Source organism: Dendrobates tinctorius, unplaced genomic scaffold (assembly GCF_039654945.1).
Source record: "Dendrobates tinctorius isolate UK_male_01 unplaced genomic scaffold, ASM3965494v1 ptg000251l, whole genome shotgun sequence".
Classification (NCBI taxonomy): domain Eukaryota; kingdom Metazoa; phylum Chordata; class Amphibia; order Anura; family Dendrobatidae; genus Dendrobates; species Dendrobates tinctorius.
This window is the reverse complement of record NW_027361918.1, coordinates 14,470,115-14,476,259: the sequence shown is the minus strand read 5'-3', so window position 1 is coordinate 14,476,259 and position 6,145 is coordinate 14,470,115.

Here is a 6,145-nt window from a genome sequence, read left to right as displayed (position 1 = left end):
CACTGCCCTGTAGCGGTGGCATATGGGGTAATAGTTGGGGTGTTGATATCACCTTTGTGACATCAAGCCCTGAGGTTAGTAATGAAGATGTGTCAGCCCCCATTACTAACCCCATATAGTCAAATAGTAAATAAAACAGACACCCCTTTAAAAATCCTTTATTTGAAGTAAACACACAGACTCCTTTATTGTTCTTAATTAAGCCATACTTACAACTTCTGCTAATTCCACGAACCCCTCGTTCTCCTGTAAAAAAAAAATAAAATAAAATAAAAAAACAACTATATACCATACCTGTCCGTCGTTCTGTCCGCATCTTATAGTGGCCAGAAAAGGTGACAGGTTCACTTTAAAAATAAAAAGCTATAATAACATCTTCCTCCACCTCCCTCTGTTCCTAAATCTATTATAAATCCCCCTTCCTTCCTTCCCTCCCAATCCCCCACACCCCTCAATGTCCTCCTCCCTCTGCATCCCATTATTGTCCTCTTTCCCACTCCCATCATTGCCCTTTCCACCACCTCCATCATTTCCTCCTCCCTTATCACCACCATCATTGCCCTTTCCACCATCATTGCCCTTTCCACTACCACCATCAATGCCTTTTCCCCACCACCCCCATCATTGTCCATTCCACCACCTCCATCATTTCTTCCTCCCCACCACCCCTGTTATTGCGCTTTCCAACACTACCGTCATTGCCTTTTCCCCATCACCCCCATCATTGCCCATTCCACCACCTCCATCATTTCCTCCTCCCCACCATCTCCATTATTGCCCTTTCGACCACCTCCATCATTGTCCTTTCCACCACCTGCATCATTGCTTTCTCCCCCACCACCCCCATCATTGCCTTCTCCGCAATCACTCCCATCATTTCCCTCTCCTACACACAAACACACACATACTCTCTCTCACCTCTCTGCACGCACTCCCGCAGCGCGACCTTCACCGGCAGCTTCCTCTCTCTGCCACAGCCGTCAGCCGCGCGCTGAATGATGGCGTCATCCAGCCACATTGCTGGCTGCTGTGAGAGACAGGAAGCGCGGCCAACAAGCAAGACGAGATCGCTGCAGCTCCGCTGCCATTTTCTCTTGTAGGCAGCGGAGCTGCAGGGATCTCTCCCAGCCCGCCGCACATGAGGGCAATCTGGCCAGGGGCCCCCCCGGAGCCTCGGGGCTGGATGAACAGGCCAAATTGCTCTCATTATTAGCAACCCTGTAGGGGCCCCCTGGAGCCCCTGTGTGGCCGCACCGGCTGCATGTGCGGTGTGTCCACCCATGATTTTATATATATATATATATATATATATATATATATATACACCCCATCATACATATCCTCCTTCCCATAGTCCCATGTCCATATACCCATCATACGTATCCTCCATCCCATAGTCCCGTGCCCATATTCCCATCATGCATATCTTCCATCCCATAGTCCCGTGCCCATATACCCATCACACATCCTCCATCTTATAGTTCCGTGCCAATATACCTATTATGACATCATCTTCGCCATGGCAACCATTCTGACATCATCGTCGCCATGGCAACCTATCATGACATCATCGTCACCATGGCAACCATTATGACATAACCGTCACCTTGGCAACCTATTATGACATCATCGTTGCCATGGCAACCATTATGACATCATTTTCGCCATGGCAACCTTTATGGCATCATCATCGCCATGGCAACCATGACATCATTGTCGATACACACACACATACATATACACTCGTTTTCATATACTGTATATAGATATGTATATATATATTATATGTATATATATAATATACATATTTTTTTATATATGTGTATGTGTTTTGAAGAATATTTTGTTTTAAAACAAAGTGTATAGTTGTGTATTACAATGCGATTTTAAATGTTTCAGAAGGAAAAGGTTCGGAATCAAACTGTACAAGCTGTGAGAGAGTACCTCAGGGTACACCCACAAATTTAGGGTCTACGAAAGGAGGTATATTCAGATTGACCCCCATGAATGCCCCCCCTGTCCAGTAGGTGAGTGGGAAAATAGTGTGAGAATTCCTGCACCCACTGCTGGATCAAGGTTATCACTAGAGTTGAGCGAAACTGGTCGAAAAAATTCAAAAGTCGCCGACTTTTGGCAAAGTCGGGTTTCATGAAACGAAACCCGACCCTAGGATGAGGTCGGCCACGATGTCGGCGACTTACGCGCCAAAGTCGCGTTTCAAAAGTTTGTTTTGCGCTCTTTTTCAGCCAATCAGGATCCACGGACACTGTGGGCAACGTGATGACCTAGGCACGGGTCACCACCATCTTTCAGAAGGGCATGCAAGTGATTGGCTTGCTTTGGTGGGCGTCACAGGGGGTATAAAAGGGCGTGCACGCCGACCGCCATCTTACTTCTGCCGATCTTAGTATAGGGAGAGGTTGCTGCTGATTCTGTAGGGAGAGCGTTAGGCAGGGAAGAAGACAAAAAAACTGCTTCTGCTGCTAGCGATTTGGCCTGCACAACACACAAGTCACTGTGTGTGCAGTGCAAGGGGAGGCTATATAGTGGTGTATCAGTGGTGTTGGTTGTTGGGCTGCCTTTTAAGGCTTCCTGACACGCTGGCATTGCTGTTTACCCACTGCTCCGCAAACTGCTTTTTTAAAAGCAATCCAATCTCCCTTATCCTCTAGTCACTTTTGTCACAGCTGTGCCATCGAGCGTGTCACATAGCGCTCAGATATCAGTGGGCCTCACACAATCCACAAGTGTCCAGTGTCCAAAAGTGTGTGCAGAGATTCAAAATCTCCATTATCCTCTCGTCACTTTGGTCACAGGCAGCTGTGCCATCGAGCGTGTCACATAGCGCTCAGATATCAGTGGGCCTCACACAATCCACAAGTGTCCAGTGTCCAAAAGTGTGCGCAGAGATTCAAAATCTCCATTATCCTCTCGTCACTTTTGGTCACAGGCAGCTGTGCCATCGAGCGTGTCACATAGCGCTCAGATATCAGTGGGCCTCACACAATCCACAAGTGTCCAAAAGTGTGCGCAGAGATTCAAAATCTCCATTATCCTCTCGTCACTTTGGTCACAGGCAGCTGTGCCATCGAGCGTGTCACATAGCGCTCAGATATCAGTGGGCCTCACACAATCCACAAGTGTCCAGTGTCCAAAAGTGTGCGCAGAGATTCAAAATCTCCATTATCCTCTCGTCACTTTGGTCACAGGCAGCTGTGCCATCGAGCGTGTCACATAGCGCTCAGATATCAGTGGGCCTCACACAATCCACAAGTGTCCAGTGTCCAAAAGTGTGCGCAGAGATTCAAAATCTCCATTATCCTCTCGTCACTTTGGTCACAGGCAGCTGTGCCATCGAGTCGTGTCACATAGCGCTCAGATATCAGTGGGCCTCACACAATCCACAAGTGTCCAGTGTCCAAAAGTGTGCGCAGAGATTCAAAATCTCCATTATCCTCTCGTCACTTTGGTCACAGGCAGCTGTGCCATCGAGCGTGTCACATAGCGCTCAGATATCAGTGGGCCTCACACAATCCACAAGTGTCCAGTGTCCAAAAGTGTGCGCAGAGATTCAAAATCTCCATTATCCTCTCGTCACTTTGGTCACAGGCAGCTGTGCCATCGAGCGTGTCACATAGCGCTCAGATATCAGTGGGCCTCACACAATCCACAAGTGTCCAGTGTCCAAAAGTGTGCGCAGAGATTCAAAATCTCCATTATCCTCTCGTCACTTTGGTCACAGGCAGCTGTGCCATCGAGCGTGTCACATAGCGCTCAGATATCAGTGGGCCTCACACAATCCACAAGTGTCCAGTGTCCAAAAGTGTGCGCAGAGATTCAAAATCTCCATTATCCTCTCGTCACTTTGGTCACAGGCAGCTGTGCCATCGAGCGTGTCACATAGCGCTCAGATATCAGTGGGCCTCACACAATCCACAAGTGTCCAGTGTCCAAAAGTGTGCGCAGAGATTCAAAATCTCCATTATCCTCTCGTCACTTTGGTCACAGGCAGCTGTGCCATCGAGCGTGTCACATAGCGCTCAGATATCAGTGGGCCTCACACAATCCACAAGTGTCCAGTGTCCAAAAGTGTGCAAAGTGTGCGCAGAGATTCAAAATCTCCATTATCCTCTCGTCACTTTGGTGCACAGGCAGCTGTGCCATCGAGCCTGTCACATAGCGCTCAGATATCAGTGGGCCTCACACAATCCACAAGTGTCCAGTGTCCAAAAGTGTGTGCGCAGAGATTCAAAATCTCCATTATCCTCTCGTCACTTTGGTCACAGGCAGCTGTGCCATCGAGGCCTGTCACATAGCGCTCAGATATCAGTGGGCCTCACACAATCCAAAAGTGTCCCACTGTCCACAGGTGTGTGCAGAAATTCTAAATCTCGCCCTGTCCTATAGACACCTTGTACCTTGTTTTACATTACTATATAGTTTGTTGGATTTTTGTCTATATTTCTACCAAAAATGAGGAAGGCTGGTGGAAGAGGGCCGTGGGAATTGGGGCGGGCGGATGGCAGCTGGTAATGATGGTGTTGGCGGTGGATCTGATGGTAGTGGCAAGAGCAAAATAGGAGCCGAATGCAGGAGGTGCTGACCCTGTGTCATCGTCTGGCTACATAAGGCCTCGAACGCTTAGTTTTCTAGGAGTTGGCAAACCGCTTTTTAAAGGCAGAGCATCAGGAAAAAGTTTTTGTTCTTACATTGCTGACTCAGCCTCCAGCTCTATCGCCTCCTCTTCTTCAGTTGCAAAAATGTAAAAGCACTGAGTCGTCATTGGAGGCTCATGTCTCATGAACCACACCTTTCCTTGTGTCCTTCACCCCCAACCAAGATTGAAGGATGACACAGGCCATACTACTGATTACTCCATGGGGCTGTTTTCACATACCATGCCTGGATTATCAAGTGAAATGGTGAATTACCCAGGCCAAGATGAATCTGACATGGAGTGCACTGATGCACAGCCGCTGATGGATGATTCTGCTGGTACATTCACTCAGAGCACTACATTGTTCTCGCAGTGTACAGAGCCAGATTTTGACCCTGATGAGACTCAGGTGCCCCTTCCCACACACTATACGCACCATACACTGGTGACACAGAGAAAGGTGCACATGACATAGAAGAGGAGGTGATTGGATGACCCAGTTGTTGACCCAGATTGCATCCATTGGGGGAAGAGGGTGCTGCTTCAATAGCTCAGACTGAGGAGCATCCACAGCAGACATCGACATCGCAACAGCTGTTATCTGGCAGGCCCGTAGCACTCCAAAGACAGGTTCCAAACATCAAAAGAGTTGCTGCGACAGCTTGTCCAGAGGGTCAAAAGATCACAGCGTGCTAGGATGCAAAATGTCTGCCAAAGTAGGAAGAGTGCAGTGTGGCACTTTTTTGAACAAAATCCTCATGATCAGGCCAAGGTTATCTGTAAGAAGTGCGCAAAGACCTTTAGCCGAAGGGAAAAATCTGAAAAATTTGAATACCAGTTGCATGCTTAGACATTTAACCAGCATGCACTTGCAAGCGTGGACACAACACCAAACCTCAAGTGCCACATGTGCAACTGATCACAACGAAGGTAGTCAGCAACGCTACATTGTTTCCCCCACTGTAAGCCCACCGGTTAGCACAGCAGCAAATGTTGAGGTGTCGTTGCAAGACCACAGCAGTCAGGGAATCCCACTGTTATATCAACGAAAGACTGATTCTAGGCCATCAGAAAGAACACCAACTCCATCACCATCATCAACCCTCTCTTAGTCCGCCCTGTCCACCGCTACTTCCACCATATGCAGCTCTCAAGTCCAGCTCACCCTCCCAGACACTATGAGTAGGTCAAGAAAGTACTCAGTCTCTCATCCGCGTACACTGGGTTTGAACGCCCACATTGCCAAACTAATCTCGTTTGAGATGATGCCCTTTCGGTTGGTGGAAAGCACAGCTTTCCGCAAACTCATGGCCTATGCAGTACCACGCTATGACCTACCCAGTCGCCACTTCTTCTCTCGCAAAGCCATCCCAGCCCTCCACCATCATGTGAAAGACCGCATTGTCCATGCACTCAAGCAGTCAGTGAGCGGAAAGGTGCACCTCACAACTGATGCATGGTCCAGTCGGCATGGCCAGGGCCGTTACC